Source organism: Gymnoscopelus microlampas, assembly GCF_963454915.1.
Source record: "Gymnoscopelus microlampas genome assembly, chromosome: 9".
NCBI classification, from domain to species: Eukaryota; Metazoa; Chordata; class Actinopteri; order Myctophiformes; family Myctophidae; genus Gymnoscopelus; species Gymnoscopelus microlampas.
The window spans coordinates 448,198-466,023 of record NC_139946.1 but is presented as its reverse complement, the minus strand read 5'-3'; the positions used below and the strand labels follow the sequence as shown (position 1 = coordinate 466,023).

General features: G+C 41.3%; 1 protein-coding gene across 1 annotated transcript in view; it reads left to right on the top strand.

Annotated features, from left to right (window-relative positions):
• The window catches only part of LOC311051253 (receptor-type tyrosine-protein phosphatase F-like), a 254,763-nt gene that overhangs the window by 9,306 nt on the left and 227,631 nt on the right, over window positions 1-17,826 (top strand). The window lies entirely within an intron of this gene.

The following is a 17,826-nucleotide window of genomic DNA, read 5'->3' as shown; positions in this document are numbered from 1 at the left end:
ACCTCGAGTGGAGGCGCTGTCTCAAAATCGGGCGTGAAATTTGTAGTTCCCGTGTGTCTCTATGCGACGCGTTTTGAGCTTGTAGATCGGCTATTTTCAAACATTTGTGTACTTTTACTTTTGGTACTTTAAGTATATTTTGATGCCAATACTTTTGAACACAGGCCTTTTACTTGTAACAGAGTATTTTTATATTGCAGTATTGATACTTTTACTTAAGTAAGATATGTGAGTACTTTTTCCACCACTGCTAATAGCCAAACCGAAATGCAATTTACATGTTCCAATATTCAACAGAAAAAACACAGTTAAATTGTTTAAATTGATGGTCAAGTCAAATGTGGTGATGGTGACAGTATTTCTACACACACAGTAAAGCTATGTGGTGATGGTGACAGTAGTTCTACACACACAGTAAAGATATGTGGTGATGGTGACAGTAGTTCTACACACACAGTAAAGATATGTGACATTCTGACACGTTCAGGGTTGAGCGTTTGCTAATAATACCAGGTTAAGGTCACGCGGGGTGGATGGCGACCTTTGACCTTTGCATTGTGACGTCTACAAATGGACGTCTCTTCAGGAAGTCATTGCCACGTCCCTGTGGCCCGCATGGCGCCACATGTCACCAGTGGTGGATGGTAACAAAGTACATTTACTTGATTAATGAACTTAAGTAAATTGTTTTTATATCTGTACTTAACTTGAGTATTTTCTAATACCTATAACTTTCACTCCACAACATTTCAAAGACCTATTAGGAAAGGAGAAAGAGTTGGTTGTGCTGTTTCCCAAGGCTAAAGGGGTATATATTTCACTTCAACCCATTAAGACCTGAGGCCGATTCTACAAATGTCAGTTTTCTGAAAAAAACGTATGTTGCTATATCAGTGGTGGTCAAGCTTTTTCATGTCAAGGACCCCAAAAATTATATGAATTTGGCTGCGGACCTCCATCTAGAAATATTTTGTTTCAGGGCAAAACTTTTAGTTAAAAATGTGCACTTAAAAATCTATTTTAATGGGTTAAAACACTTTATTCTGGCCTCACTACACTGGCTACCTGTGGTTTTAAGAATTGATTTTAAAACATTATTGTTTGTTTTTAAATCACGAAACAGCCTTGCTCCAGCCTACATCTCTGACCTTTTGCCCCCTTACATCCCTTCCCGCAACCTTAGATCATCAGACCAGCTGTTGCTTGAGGAAAAATCGTCTAATATGGTCACATAAGGGGGTAGAGCATTTGCTGTTAGGGCTCCACTTTTATGGAATAATCTTCCTCTGGAAGTTAAACAATCTACCTCACTGGCCATTTTTAAAACTCGTCTAAAGACCCACTTTTTTAGAATGGCGTTTAACTAGAGCACTTTACCCATCTGAGGACTCCATTGTATGGCCTCTATTGTTTTCTGCTTTTTTTGCTGTTGTATTTGTTAAACAAACTGTCTGTCTTGTTTTTCTGTTTTTTATTTTGCTTTTCCCCACACTGTCTGTTGTGGGTTGTGTTGTGAAGCACTTTGTAAACTTGTTTTTAAAAAGCGCTATACAAATAAAGATTATTATTATTATGTCATTTTAACGTCTGTCATTTTAAAGGTTTCATGACGTTCAGTTTTACCACACATTAAAAGTCTTTGTCATGGTCCTTCAAACGTGTATAGAAAGTTTTAACCAAAAATTCCACTCCATTGATCCATGGCAGGTGTTTTTCTCTAACATTTCTAAAGCCTTTTCAACTGCAAAGAAAAAAGAAATCTTTGCCTGCGAGTGTCGCTGGTGAGGGATTTTGCTTGTCAATCATCGCCTCTGCTCCGCCCCCCCAAAGGAAAGGATAGGGGAGGGGAGGGGCGAGGAGGAGAGTGGGCGGGATTAATCGACAGTGACCTCACTGTCGAAGGGCCAAGCTCAGATTACTTTTCAGCCTAATTATTCAGAAAACCCCAGACCACAGAAAATCCACTGAATGTTCAAATTTCAGATTTTTTTTGGGTGTAATTGAGGTCATAAAACCCCCCAAAAAAACATAAAAAATAAAAAAAGTGGAAATGAATGTCATAGAACCTTTAACGTCTGGGTGTCTCTGTGTGCACCCAGGCAGTTTTTACGTTGCTTGATTCAATATTTACATATTTGATATTAATTTAATCAGACACGCCCCCCTTCTATATAAACCCATTATAACTTCAAACTACATTTCAACCATATTATGATGACTCATTGAAAACACATGTCCTTGGTTCTGTTAACTGATATTGTCCTTCTAAAAGGGGGCGCATGCTACCATTTTGGGTGATCACCCACCACCTCATTTGGTAGCATGCAGGTCCCTTTAAAGGAGGAGTTCACCCAAAAAATGACTTATTTTCTATCAATTGCACACCTCATGAAGCCTTGAATTCATGGATTTATTTTTGTTTTTGTGTCATTCCTAAGCCAATAACTTCATGACCGGATGTGTATCCGGTAGGAGACACAAATTATCTACTTTGTGTCTCCTACCGGATACATTAGCCGGTAGGAGACGGGAATCAAATTATTGGCTTAGGAATGCCACAAAAACAAAACTAAATCCATGGATTCAAGGCTTCATGGGGTGTGCAATTGATAGAAAATAAGTAAGTTTGGTGACACAGGGTGTTATAAGTCATAGTTTGGTGACACAGGGTGATATAAGTCATAGTTTGGTGACACAGGGTGATGAATGTAACTGATGTTACAGGTGCAGTAAGTCTTTTTTTTCTTCTTCTTTTTATTAAAATAAGTGTTAAAATAGCTCAAATGGAACCAAATGGACCGTCCGGAGTTACATTAACATCTTCGATGTGTGTCAAAGTAAAAGTTACTGCAACTCATTTGGGGTTTTACCTTTTTGTGAAGAGAGGAGAGTTCTGTTTATTTTCTCATGTCTTTGAAGTAAGGAATTGGAACTCTCTCATCTCCTTCACCACAAACTTCACAAGAAGAGGAGTAAAAAAAAACACAGCTGGAATTTCATGAGTGTTTTTCATAGCCAGCCTCGGTTCTTTAATGTTGGGACGGTGCTCATTAGACGTTGAGCGTTCAAATTGAACGTCAGTCCACACGTGAAACCTTTAATACTAAACTTATTTCACTCGTGAAGACATTACAACCAATACCTGGTGTACTCAGTGGTGTAAAGTAGCTATGTACATGTACGTAAGTACTGTACTTAAGTACAATTTTGAGGTATTTTTTACTTTAGTGGAGTATTTCCCATTTTCTCTACTTTAATTCTACTCCACTACATCTCAGAGGCAAATATTGTAATTTTACTCCACTACAATTATTTGAAAACTTTAGTTACTATATATATTTGGCCTATTTGAAAATAGCCATTCTACAAGCTCACAACGCGTTGTGATGCGACACGTTGTGAGCTTGTAGATCTGCTATTTAAAAAAAAAAAATCACACCCTGTGTGAAGGAAGCGGTGCCTTTGGGGCGGGGCTTAACTCATTTCAGTTCATCCCTATTGGTGGTCTGAGTCCACTTAGTCTTGCGTAGCCAGACCCAACTGAAAATGAAAAACAGCGACCTCTGCTGTTTGTTATATTGTCTGTTGGGTCTGGCAGGAAGCAAACGTAACACCAGTGTGCAAGGAAACCGGGGTTTCATGTCTGCCTTCAGCGCATCACTTCCGGTTGGTGCGACTATGTTTTCATTCCCACTAACAATATTTCGACACGGAACACTAACACCACGTCTTCTCCCAGAGAACATGGATGGTTTTGGTTATAAGCCCACTTGTTTCTATGATGAAAGAGTAAGTTAAAATGTGAATATCTTTCCGTGGTTTTGTCTGCTCCGAGGACGCTATTGTTAAATTAGTTTCGGCTAGTTTCGAGGGGGGGAGGGTGGACAGACACGTGAATCCCGCCCACTACATTTGATTGGGTAAAGCGCGGCCTGCTTCCTGATCTGAAGGCACACCCACTTGAAACCAATGCGCACGGGTTGTCAACACGGCTACCGACAGATTCCAACGCAGAGCAGAATCTGTTCTTGAGAGATTAGAGTCCACTTACCAAATTTGTACTTGGTAGCATGCTGCAAACTGGAATAATGGCTGTTTAAAGCCCAGCCAATGGGCTGACAGAGGGGGCGGGGCTTAAGTCATTACAGTTTGTCCCTATTGGTGGTCTAAGTCCACATACCAAATTTGGACTTGGTGGCATGCTGCAAACTGGACTTACGGCTGTTTAAAGCCCAGCCAATAGGAAGACAGAGGGGGCGGGGCTTAATTAATTTCAGTTCGTCACTATTGGTGGTTTTAGTCCATGTACAAAATTTGTACTCCGTAGCATGCTGCGAACTGGAGTTATAGCTGTTTAAATGCCGTGCTCAAACGGACGGACATAACATACGGACGGACATACGGACGTCAAGTGTGTGTGTGTGTGTGTGTGTGTATGTGTGTGTGTGCGTGTGTTCGTGTGTTCGTGTGTGCGCATGTGTGCCGTATTGGCTTGTGTGTGTGTGTGTGTGTGTGTGTGTGTGTGTGTGTGTGTGTGTGTTGAAGTGGCGCATGTGTTGCTACTTTGCCGTGTTCAAACATACGGACGGACATAACATACGGACGGACGGACGGACGGACGGACGGACACGCAGACATAGTCAAATGTAGAGCGGCTTGCACCGCTAAAAACTTGATGGGACATTTCTGCATAATGAGTACTTTTACTTTTGGTACTTTAAGTACATTTTGATGCCAAGACTTTTGGAGTCCAGTCTATGCAGACAGACAGACAGACAGACAGACAGACAGACAGACAGACAGACAGACAGACAGACAGATTTTAATTAACCCATTCAATACGGGAAGCATCTCTGTCATTTTAGATAGCGTGGCACCTAGTGCCGCGCTATGAGATCGTAGATCTGCTATTTTTGAAAAATCGTGAAAATATTTGCAAATCTTTGAATATATATATTTTTAAAGCGAACATTTGTAACTCAAATATTTGCTTCTGGGGGTCCCTGTAACAAAACATTTTACAAATATTCGCTTAAAAAGATTTTTCAAGATTTTTCAGAAAATAGCAGATCTACAAGCTAATGAGCTTGTAAATATGCTATTTTTAGCGGTGCCAGCCGCTCTACATTTGACTCTGTCTTTATGTCCGTCCGTCCGTCCGTCCGTATGTTATGTCCCTCCGTATGTTTGAACACGGCAAAAGAAGCAACACATGCGCCACTTCAACACACACACACACACACACACACACACACACACACACACACACACACACACACACACACACACACACACACACACACACACACACACACACACACACACACACACACTTGACGTCCGTATGTCTGTCCGTATGTTATGTCCGTCCGTTTGAGCACGGCATTTAAACAGCTATAACTCCAGTTCGCAGCATGCTACGGAGTACAAATTTTGTACATGGACCAAAACCACCAATAGGGACGAACTGAAATTAATTAAGCCCCGCCCCCTCTGTCTTCCTATTGGCTGGGCTTTAAACAGCCGTAAGTCCAGTTTGCAGCATGCCACCAAGTCCAAATTTGGTATGTGGACTTAGACCACCAATAGGGACGCACTGCAATTACTTAAGCCCCGCCCTCTTTGTCTGCCCATTGGCTGGGCTTTAAACAGCCATTATTCCAGTTTGCAGCATGCTACCAAGTACAAATTTGGTAAGTGGACTCAGACCACCAATAGGGGCGAACTGAAATTAGTTAAGCCCTGCCCCAAAGGCACCGCTTCCTTCACACAGGGTGTGATTTTTTTTATAGGCAAAGGAATCTAAAATGACAGAGATGCGTTCCCGGATTGAATGGGTTAAATGCCCAGGACTAGTATTTTTCAGTATTTCTCACTATCATTAATGCATAAATAAAACAAATCTAATGAAAGTGCTGCGTGGCTGAGTTGAAAGGAGAATGGAGAAATCAAAGCTCCGAGCCTTCCTGTGTTGTTGTAAAGCAGAATGTGTTTTCAAGGTTGAGGAGAGAGATGAAGCAGGGCCCCCACTACAACTACGTGCTGTGTAAATGTATGTTTTTTTGTTCACACATTATCTTTTCTATTAATATGTTGGATTCATGTTAACCCATTAAGACCGGGAACTTATCTGTGACATCTTTAGATTTCTTTGGCTATTAAAATAAATGTACAAGCGCGGCTATGAGCTTGTAGATCTGCTATTCAATGCTTTAATGTTTCTTTTCAGACAGTTAACCACTTAAAACTTCAATACTTGTACTTGGTCTCCTCTTTTTTTCCTTCTACACCAAAGCTCTTTGCTGAAAATAGCCCATCTACAAGCTCACAACGCCTCCCGCTATTTCCGGCCAATGTTCCCCTCGGAAAAGGGATCCTAGTGGTTAATGTGATTTGTTTTGTTTAAAGTTGTGAAAAAAGTACTTGATTGTTTTACTTAAGTAAAAGTATCATGAATGCATTATAGAAATACTCTGTTACATGTAAAAGTCCAGAATAAAAAAAATACTTGAATAAAAGTACAAAAGTATTGGTAATATTGTAGATCGACTATTTTTGCAATTTTTGAATTGGAATCCTGATTTTTTTTTGGCTATTTTTTTATTGGAATCCTGAAAAATAACATTATTTCATTTCAAATGCATTTAGTTATACTTATGTTAACTTTATGAACTTAAATACAAATACATTGAACATAAAAAAAAGACAAGAATTGTAATACTAGTCATTAAGCTACTAATATAGACTGAAGTAATTAAAGCGGGAATTGTAACAGCTGAAATCAATAATATATCAGTATTCCGATATTAACTTGCGGGCCGCATTAAGTGAGGTGGGGGCCGCATGTGGCCCCCGGGCCGCCAGTTGCCCATGTAGGCCTTCTAGCTTCCTATGCTGCCTGTGTGGAGAGCAGAGGAATGAGTGCACTTTATATTTCCGTGGTGTTTATGGAGCTGGCACAGTGCTCAGCTGTTATCACCGCATGGGCAATGTGCAAGTGCTTCCTAAATCGCTCCCCGGCCCACCAAACTCCAAATAGCCCCCCACCCTACCCCCATCAGTGGTGGACATTACCTACATACATTTACTTAATGATAATGATTATGAGTTGTATTTATCAGTGGTGTAAAGTACCTAAGTACATTTACTCAAGTACTGTACTTAAGTACAATTTTGAGGTATTTTTCATTTACTGGATTATATTAACCCATTGAGACCTGAAGCCGATTCTACATGTCTCCTAAATCCCAACAGTTTTCTGAAAAACGTATTTTTCTATATCAGTGGTGCTCAAACCTTTTCATGTCAAGGACCAAAATATTTTGTTCCAGGGACCCCAAGAAGCACAGATTTGAGTTAAAAATGTTCGCTTTAAAAACAAATATATTCAAAGATTTGCACACATTTTCACGATTTTTCAAAAATAGCAGATCTACAAGCTTGTAGCGCGGCCCTCGGTGCCGCGCTACGAGCTTGTATATCTGCTATTTTTGAATAGCCCAAAGTGTAAAATAATGCTTTTTAGCTCAAATCTAAAAATGACACCGTTTCAGGTCTTAATGGGTTCAATTTACTGTACTTTTACTTCTACTTTGTTTAAAATTGTTTAGCAAAAATCAGCCTCCTGGTGGCGCTATGATAGGGCAATGTTGAAAGGGTGGCATTTGCACACTACACAACGTAACGCAAATGCGTTTGCAAAGTTTCACTTGCAAACGCAAGATACCCACATCAACATCCACACATCCTAATAGCACTTGAGAGTACAGCTCCCATTACTGTACAATGTTAATGCAACATAACATAATGCGACATAATTTAACACCACTGCTTGTACTGCAGCCATGAACTGAATATCCAATTAGTTTTGAACACGTTTAAGGAAAAAGAAAGTTATACTTTAACAGAAATTAATTTAACAAAAAAAAATCCTCTTTTTGGCAAAATTCCTACATGTTTAAGAGACCTGGAACTGTCTCATTTTTAGATTTGAGCAAAAAAAAAACATTATTTTACACTTTGGGCTATTCAAAAATAGCAGATCTACAAGCTCGTAGCGCGAGTGCCGCGCTACGAGCTTGTAGATCTGCTATTTTTGAAAAATCGTGAAAATGTGTGCAAATCTTCTGAATATATATATTTTCAAAGCGAACATTTTTAACTCAAATCTTTGCTTCTGGGGGTCCCTGGAACAAAATATTTTGATGGGGGTCCGCGGCCAAATACTTATAATTTTGGGGGTCCTTGACATGAAAAAGATTGAGCACCACTGATATAGAAACAAACGTTTTTCAGAATACTGTTGAGATTTCGGAGACATGTAGAATCGGCTTCAGGTCTCAATGGGTTAATTTTATACTCCAGTGATTTGTTACTTCATGGTAATTTAGAGGCTTATCATGAATACCAGCCAACTGTCAGTAACAACAGCTGCATTTAGGTTTTTACATTTATTCAGCATGGGTCTTCAACAGGGGGTCTAGGGGTCCTCAGAGTTAGCCTACTACAGGGGGATGCCAAATCTTTGTGACAGGAACCTTTTTTTTGTTTTTGTTTACATTAGCTAGCCACTTGAACCCTAGCATCCCTATTCTGAAGGGAATATTAGCCGAAACACGTCAGATCTACTAGCTCACCCATTTTCAACCTATCTTCATCATATAATTGGTCCTCACTAATACTAAAAATAAAATGGTACCATTTTATCATGAGCATTAGTGAGGACCAATTATATGAGGGTTGAAAATGGGTGAAGTCGTCCTTTAAAGGTCAACTCACAATGACTCGTGGGACCGAATTTGTGGACTTCAGGTTTGTTTTGGGTTGGATAAATGATAAGCTGGCTGTTCCATACTGTCTTGTGACAGTGTATATGGCTTCGGTTCCCCAGCACTGTGCTCATATTCCGTTGCTGTCGGGCAGAAACCTCTGAACTCCATATTCTACCTATTTGTGCTTTTTCCCCCGGAAATTAACGCCCTACTTGATCATATTACAGCGTCACTCAAAAGCATCAAAAGAAGCAGAACTGCAAGCTTGAAACGTGGGGTGAAGCGACGCGTTTAGAGCTTGTAGATCTGCTACTTTTAATTTGAATCCTGAAAAGTAACAGTTTTGGACATGTGAGCTTTTCCACCTGACAGAGACGATTTGTGTTAAACACAGGCACGCAGCATACAGGAAGAGACCTGCGCTTTGCAGTAATTGGCTGAGAGTCTGCTTTTAAAAAACGGCATCAATTATTCAATCCAGGCTGCCTCAGCATGCAGACAAAACGCCAAAATTCTACTCATGTACTTAAGGAAATACATGACCCTATTTGTCCTCTGTGTGTGCCGGAGCCTCTGCTTTCTGTGCGTGCCTGTGTTTCCTGCCTGTGTGCGTGTCTGTGTGCGTGCCTGTGTGCGTGTCTGTGTGCGTGCCTGTGTTTCCTGCCTGTGTGTGTGTCTGTGTGCGTGCCTGTGTGTGTGCGTGTGTGCCTGGGTGCCTGTGTGCGTGCGTGGGTGCGTTTGTGGCATATAGAATTTGAAAAACAAGACATTGTGAAGACAATTGTAATGGTCCTAAACCAGATAAATGGTAGTTTTACGTTGACATTAGTTTTTTAGACAATTAGAAAAGGATTCAGGTTGGGGTTATAGGATTAAGATTCAAGATTCAAGAGACTTGAATCTTGGATGCACAGGATTTTCTTTTCAGTTGAGCTGGTACTGTTTTAATGTGTAATGCACTTAATGTTTTTTTTTTGCTTTTTGTCATACAAACAAAGTGAGTCATTCTGGTACTTCTTGCATTCTGACTGTAACAAATCGTAGCATTACCATACCTCATGCTTCGCAGTGTATGTGACTGCCCCATAGTGCGCACACACGCGCGCGCACACACACAGGCACGCACACAGACAAACACACACAGAAAGAGAGAGAGATCAGCATGCATGACTTTCGGGTGATAATCTGAGAGAATGTTTGCTAGCCTGTGACAAGTATAGCGACACTGCCACTACTGCTGTGGCAGCGTGCCAAAATGGGCTTTTACAACCCTCACACATGACGCACGCCGAGAACTTCCTGTTGGCCTACCCGACTGGCTGTCTCCACACCTCCCTACTATATGAAGACCTTTAACCCATTAAGACCTGAGGCCGATTCTACAGCTGCCTTCTAAATCAGTAGTTCTCACACTTTCAAGTTAAAAGAAAAAAAAGATTAAAAAAATAGCAGACCTGCTGTGAGCCTGTAGAACTGCCATTTTTAACGCTCGACGATGTCCGAGCATGAAAAAAAAATGGCACTATTCTGGTGAAAAAGATAAAACAGTATTTATTCAGATGGCTATTTCATCATTGAAAGTGAATTAAAAACTGTGGCGGGGATAATTAACTTTCAACTGCCATCTGAATTAAGGCTTTTTTAACTTTTTCACCAGAAGTGTGATGTTTAGTTTTTTTTCCTTTAAGCCAAATTTATGTTCCGTCAGGTTTGGGTTAGGGTTTTCACCATCGCAGAGAATGGCCGAGAATTGCAGATGTACATGCTCACAATGCGTCGGGATGCGACGCGTTGTGAGCTTGTAGGTCTGCTATTCCCGTAGCGCGACACCATCACACAACGACGTATGCCTCGGCCTTTGCGGCCTGTGTCCGCCGAAACCTTTCTTTTTTTGGTTTGCTTTTTCACAGCCGAAAACATTTCCAATCGACCAAGTGGAAAATATTTCTGCTCATAAAAAACGTCACAATAAGAAATAGAAATACATTTTTATTGACATTCAAAATACAAAAATAAAGCTTGTTCCCATTGTGGTCCACTACAAAGCTCACAGCCCCTGGTATTCCCAGGCCCATCCAAGTACTAACCATCCTGCTTAGCTTCCGAGATCGGAATTGGACGTGTTCAGGGTGGTATGGCCGTAAGCAAGCAAGCACAAAAATACGCCTCGTCACGGACTCTCTCTTTTCTCTGTGTTTTACAGGTGGGTGTGGTTTTGTAACCTGACTCCGCCAGATGTGGCCTGTATTGACAGGTTCACAATACAGCCTCCATCTAGGATCGCTCAGAGGGTAGGGCTACTCTGCACTGCTGCGTGTGCAAACCAATCAGCGGCTGCTAGGGGCGGGATCTTGCGCGACCGGATGTGACGGACGCATTTCAAAAAGCGTTCTTTTTGTTGTTTAATACTATCTGCGGAACGTTTCTCTTAGCCAGTGGAGCTTTAGTTACCGTGAGCTGTGTTTTCTTTTGCTGTTGTTCTTCCATCTTCAAATCCTATAATGCCATAAAAACTGCGTGAAATTCCTTTTTGTTACTAAATGGTAAATGGTGCATTTATATAGCGCTTCTATCCAAAGCGCTTTACATTGATTGTGCCATTAACACACACATTCATATACCGATGGCGGAGGAAACCATGCAAGGCACCAACCTGCTCATCGGGAGCAATTAGGTTCAGAGTCTTGCTCAAGGACACTTCAACACTAACTCTAGGGGAGCGCCCCAGCCCGGGATCGAACTGGGAATCTTACGGTTTTCCAGTTCACTCTACCCGGCCACTCTACCCTTGAGCCACTGCCGCCCTGCACTAACGCAGTAGTTCCAGGCTAAACAGGAAACCGGTGCATTACCGTTTCCATTTTTTTCCGGACGGATGACGTCATTTTCGTGGGAAAGACGCCCCTGTCCACTTTCAATAGAAAATATGTTTATAAAAGGCTTTCGGGGGTGAAATTCATGGAATGGGTGTTGTAAAACATTTGCCACTCACAAAAGATACACAATTTAACTTTATTTTTTTTGAAAAGTTACCTAGTACAGTATTACTTTAAGTTTATGGTTAGGGTTAGGTTTAGGCATAGTTTTTGTGAGGTCAGGATCGGGGTTAGGGATAGGCGTATAGCCACGCCCACCAGGGCAAAACACCAAAGAAAGAGGGAGACCCGCCGTCACGTCACGCTGGTTTACAGAAATGCAGCATCTCCCATTGTAAAAAAACTCAAAACATATGGCCCCTTAGAGTACAAATTTGCACCATCATCTTAACCACTTAAACCCCCGCTTAAGTCCCTCAAGGCTCCATGCTAGTATAGTTTCTGTTTTCTGTACGCTCACAAGGCGTCGCAGGGCGACATGTTGTGAGCTTGGCGATCTGCTATTTTCTGCAAAAGCTTCCCCAACTCCCCAGATGGTGGGGTTGAAGTGGTTAAATGTAGTTGCCTCTTGTAGAGAGATGCAGCATGTCAGCTCAGGACATCCCCACCTGGGAATACCCCCCCCCCCCTTCCCGACAGCCAGGCTAGGTCTGTGGAACGCTAATGTAGTTCCATTAGCAGTCATAAAACAGCAGCTGTCTGCAGTGCGTCTGAAACGCTGCTGAAGTCGTGCTGAAAAGCTTACTTCTAGCGACCTGTGAATCTGTGAATGTGAAAACCGAAAATACACAATGTTCAAGGTCACAAGACGTTGGAAATATTTAAACATATTTGTATATTAAAAAATACATATATTCATAATACTCTACCTAAAGAGCTAAAGAGCACCTGTCTGCGATTTGTAACTGGTCCTAGAATAGTCTTCTAAGCCTAACATCAGAAATAATCCCCTTCCCAACTGTTTACTGTACAAATACGTTTATTGCTGTTTAGTGTTAATGATGTATATTATTGTATGGCTTTAAATGTCTCGATGAGTTGAATACACAGGACCACAATGGAAACAAGACCCTTAGGGCTTTTCGTGTTATCCTTTTATCAGCACCATTGTATAATCGTACCACTGTACTATTTGCAAACTGTTAACTCATTGACTGCCAGAGTTAAAACATCGTCTATAGCTGCCCTTGCCAGCGATTCCGAGCGTTTTCACTAACCTTTGAAAAATCATAGAATATTCTTCTTCACAACGATCCACCCGCCGAAAAGACGTAGTAGAGTCTCGTACAATCGGAGAAAGAAATTGTGCCGTCACGACAATCCAACAGAAAGCAGACACTCTTGATTTTGTTGTGATCACTTAGCTAGGGGGTCCTTGGCCTGAAAACGTTGAACACCCCTGCACTACACATATGGGGGCGGCCATAGCTGAATGGTTAGTGTGGTTGGCCCGCCTAGAGAGCCAGAGGCCCTGGTTGCCCCAGGTTTGATTCCAGGCCATGTCAGCATATGTGTCGATGAAATGAAATTTGTCCCTGAGCAAGACTCTTAACCCCTAATTGCTCACAGGTTCTCATTGGAAACAAGACCACAAGCACTTTCATGAACGACCTGTTAAAAGGAATTATCCTTACTGGGGAAAGTGATAACATTAAAGCCATAAAATATAATTTGCCCTGTGTTTACGTAACAAAACAACATGTAAATGTTTGCAGCACTCATCAACCACTGGGGTAGTGCAGTGGTGTTTACAGTACCTGCAGAAACACATCACCTCATCTCAAATACATTTGGTGTTTCAACTGTTTTGGTAGACAGGGTACATATTTGGCCGTTACTTTTTTGAGAGATAACAGCGCAAGGGTGTGTCCAAAGGGATTCTATTTGGATATACCCCTCCCCCCAAGAGGGAGGGGTGGGGCGAAGTTTGAATCATTGTTTACAAAAAGAAAGCCACAGAAGTTACATAGTATACCTTTAAAGCAGTGGTGGAAGGAGTACTCACATGTTTTACTTAAGTAAAAGTATCAATACCACAATGTAGAAATACTCTGTTACGAGAAAAACTGCTGTAAGCAAAATGTACTTGAGTAAAAGTATAAAACTATTGCTATCAAAATGTACTTAAAGTACCAAAAGTAAAAGCTCTCATTATGTAGAATTCACACGTGTTCAAAAAGTATAGAAATCTTCTGAAAATAGCAGATCTACAAGCTCACAACGCGCCGCAAAGCGACGAGGGATGAAGTGGTTAATGCAATAAAGATCTACACAGTGACTAGTAACTCAAGTTTTAAAATAATTGTAGTGCAGTAAAAAAATTGCCTCTGCGATAGTAGTGGATTAGAAGTAAAAGTCAGAAATCAGAAAATACTCCAGTCAAATAAGTACAGTACTTTCCACCACTGCCTTTAAAGGGATATATTACTTTACCCATCCAGTATTAGTCTGGCTCTTAGCTTTAGGATTCCCATTACACAAACTGTCAGCCGGCGACACTCATAAACTCCCACTCAGTCTGAATGATGTGGCCCGTGTCTTCGGGTTGCCTCTGAACATAAAGCTCTGTCTTATGGAAGTCCATTCGTCTAATCCTGCACATTGTTCCCCCAACCCCCCTTCCTCCATACATTTTCTGAATGAATGACTTCATTCCTGTGTGTGTGTGTGTGTGTGTGTGTGTGTGTGTGTGTGTGTGTGTGTGTGTGTGTGTGTGTGTGTGTGTGTGTGTGTGTGTGTGTGTGTGTGTGTGTGTGTGCGCGTGCGTGCGTGCGTGCGTGCGTGCGTGCATGAGACACTGTGTGTGTGTGTGTGTGTGTGTGTGTGTGTGTGTGTGTGTGTTTTTGCATGCGTGCGTGCGTGTGAGACACTGTGTGTGTGTGTGTGTGTGTGTGTGTGTGTGTGTGTGTGTGTGTGTGTGTGTGTGTGTGTGAGAGAGAGAGAGACACTGTATGTGTATGTGTGTGTGTCTGTGTGAGAGACACTGTGTGTGTTATCTGCCCTGGACTTCAGACTTAGAGAGGAGAAAGTGAGGCTTTCTAACATTGTAACAAAAAGGCCTTTGGCAGACAGACAGGGCAGAATGTACTTTCCCATGCAGGGATAAGATCCAGGGTTGCCATGTCCGCTCATTATAAGCGACGTTGGGCATGTTTTTCTGTAAAGTTGCTTGTACATTTTGGTAGTTGAGTAAAAGTACAAAAGGTTTCGTTTTTTTCGGGCTTCTTTCTAAAGTGTAGTTGCTCATTAGGGCTTGTTTCCCAATTTTAAAATGATTATTTAAAACAGTACGTGGTTGGCCTAACCCCCATCTGAATATTGTATGTGCCAGGGAACCCCGTACCAGATTTGTGTTGTTAGAATGTTTCAAAATTCTTCCAAATATTCCACATTTGATTAAAAAATAAAAATAAATTGCAGATCTACAAGCTCACAATGTGTGTCACGTTGTAAGCTTGTAGATCGGCTATTTTCAAATAGCCGATGAGGTTTAAAGCGTTCATGTCGCTTAGTAGTTGATTCTTTTGGGCGTGTTTTCATAGGCCTGGTTGCGTATTTCTCTCTGGCAACGCTGATAAGAAGAGCTTAAGGCGCTCATCACCAGGCCCAGACATTCTCTATGTCCCTGTCAGTCTCTCTCTCTCTCTCTCTCTCTCTCTCTCTCTCTCTCTCTCTCTCTCTCTCTCTCTCTCTCTCTCTCTCTCTCTCTCTCTCTCTCTCTCTCTCTCTCTCTCTGGTCTTTTCATTCTGACACCAACACAGTGATGGAAGACAGTACTCACATGTTTTACTTAAGTACAAGTATCAATACCAGATAGTTACAAGTATCTTGTAACAGAATAGTCTATACAAGTACAAGTCCGGTATTAAAAATGTACAAAAGTGATAAAAGTACAAAAGTATTGGAATCAAAATATACTTAAAGTATCAAAAGTACTCATTTTGAATTATGTCCCATTTCACAAGTTTCCAAATGTATGAAATCCTTTTAGCCCGGTCTGTTAGCAAAAAAATGTGGACACGGCTGACAAAAGCGCCACATTTTTTCTACATGCTCTCCATCACCACACGTTTCATTTTGGACGGGGAGCCACGTCATCAAGATGGCAGAATAGCCGGCCATCTTGGATTTCAAAGATGGCCACCATGTAATATCTATAAGTGCCAATAGCTCGGTCAGTCTAGGTGTCAAAATATATATTTTTGGGGTCAAGGAATTTAATAAAGCTATTGAGAATATCAGCAAGTGACTATTTCTGCCAATATTTGAACATTTGGTTAATTCTGGCAATTATTCTGGTCGCTTAAGTCCAGATGTGGACACGGCGACCAAAAAGCACCACATTATTTCCACATGCTCTCCATCACCATAACTTTACGTTTTTGGTAGGAGCCACATCATCAAGATGGCGGAATGCGGCCATCTTGGATTTCAAAGATGGCCACCATGTAATAACTACAAGTGCCAATATCTCGGCTTCCAAGCCACTTAGAAGGTTAATCTTGGTGTCAAAATTACATGTTCTGTGTCAAGGAATGCATTTAAGCTATTGTGAATACCACTTGATTTTTATTTGTACCAAGATCAAATAAATATGTTCATTCTAGCAATGCATATTTACATCATTTTCATCTTGGTTAGTGGTAGGACACATTGAAAACTGGATAACCTGCATGAAGTGAATTATTAGCTTCACTTTCTAGAATAACAACATATTAAAATGATCTGTCACATGGACAACTGCAAAGATCTGTGCAAGTCCAGTGTGCCTTCTTTCATGAGCACCTTGCATCACAACCACTTGGCCAGTTTAATGCAGGCTTCTGATGCCATCGGTAGAATGCTCCACACAGGAAGCCAGTAGAATGCTCCACACAGGAAGCCAGACCTGGTTGTCGACATCCAATGTCCATCCCCTCCTTCTGGACTAGGTGTCGGCTGCTGGGCCAGTTCAGACGAGGCCCAGATCCTAGACTGGTAGACAACTCACGTCACATGCTGCAGCAGTGAATCTTGAGTTGGTGGAATGTATTCCAAACTTCCATCATTTTGTTCTTCTGGCCTAACTAAAGTTTTCAAATAATTGTAGTGGAGTAAAAAGTACGATTATTTATTTAATTGTCCCGCTTATTACACGGCTGCTTAATAAACATACAATAATACATTTGCCCAAAAGTAATCATTTTGTTGTTAACAAAACAATTTGATTGATTTATTTCATTGCTTACGGTAATTAAAGTAGTCTATTTATTTAAGCCAGGCCCAGCCCCAGGTGCATTCAGTGCAACTCGGAAAACACCTGTATTAAGTGTTCATCAAATAGAATCAATATTCTGATACTGCATTATCTATTTCTCATCTAAAATGTTTTCTAAAAACTTTCTTGAGTGTACTGTTTAGCTGTAAATGACGTTGTGTCTTTGTTTACATGGCCGCCATGTTGGATATTATGGAAAACATAATAATAGTTCAGCGGTCATTGAAAAATAACAGACCGCTGAACTCAGTGATTGACCAATCGGAACCAAGCATTCAGCCAAGCCAATACAATACCCATCAGTAGACTACTCCCAGGAGGTGTCACACTGAAACCTGTGACCTGTACAATGATGTTACCCTAGGTGTCTCACAGGAGTTTCTTTTGAGACACATTCTAGGGTGACCTCATTCTACAGGCCACATGTTTCAATATAACACCCGCTAAAGTTTCGATGGAATGTAGAATTTCTTTGCAGCTACAGTATGTTTAGTTTCCCTGAGATGATTTCAACATGGTTTTAGTTATCTTAGCCTGGTAATGCCGTGGACACAATGATATGATGGTGAGTTCCTTCCTTCATAGTAAGGGAAAGTTAGCAAATTCGCAGGTAATATAACAGTTTGTAACTCACAGAGGTGAAGCTCAGAAGTCAGTAACAACGTGTGTGACCAAGAGAGCTATAGTTCTTCAGTACAACGGTGTGTGACCGAGAGAGCTATAGTTCTTCAGTACAACGGTGTGTGACCGAGAGAGTGCTATAGTTCTTCAGTACAACGGTGTGTGACCGAGTGATTGTACTTCTTCAGTGACAACGTGAGGTCGTATGCATTCATTAATGTGCAATACTTTGGGAGGCATGCGTTAATCCGACAGACCTTTTCTCCGACTATGTGGCATCCGCGTGCGGTTAGGGTTAGG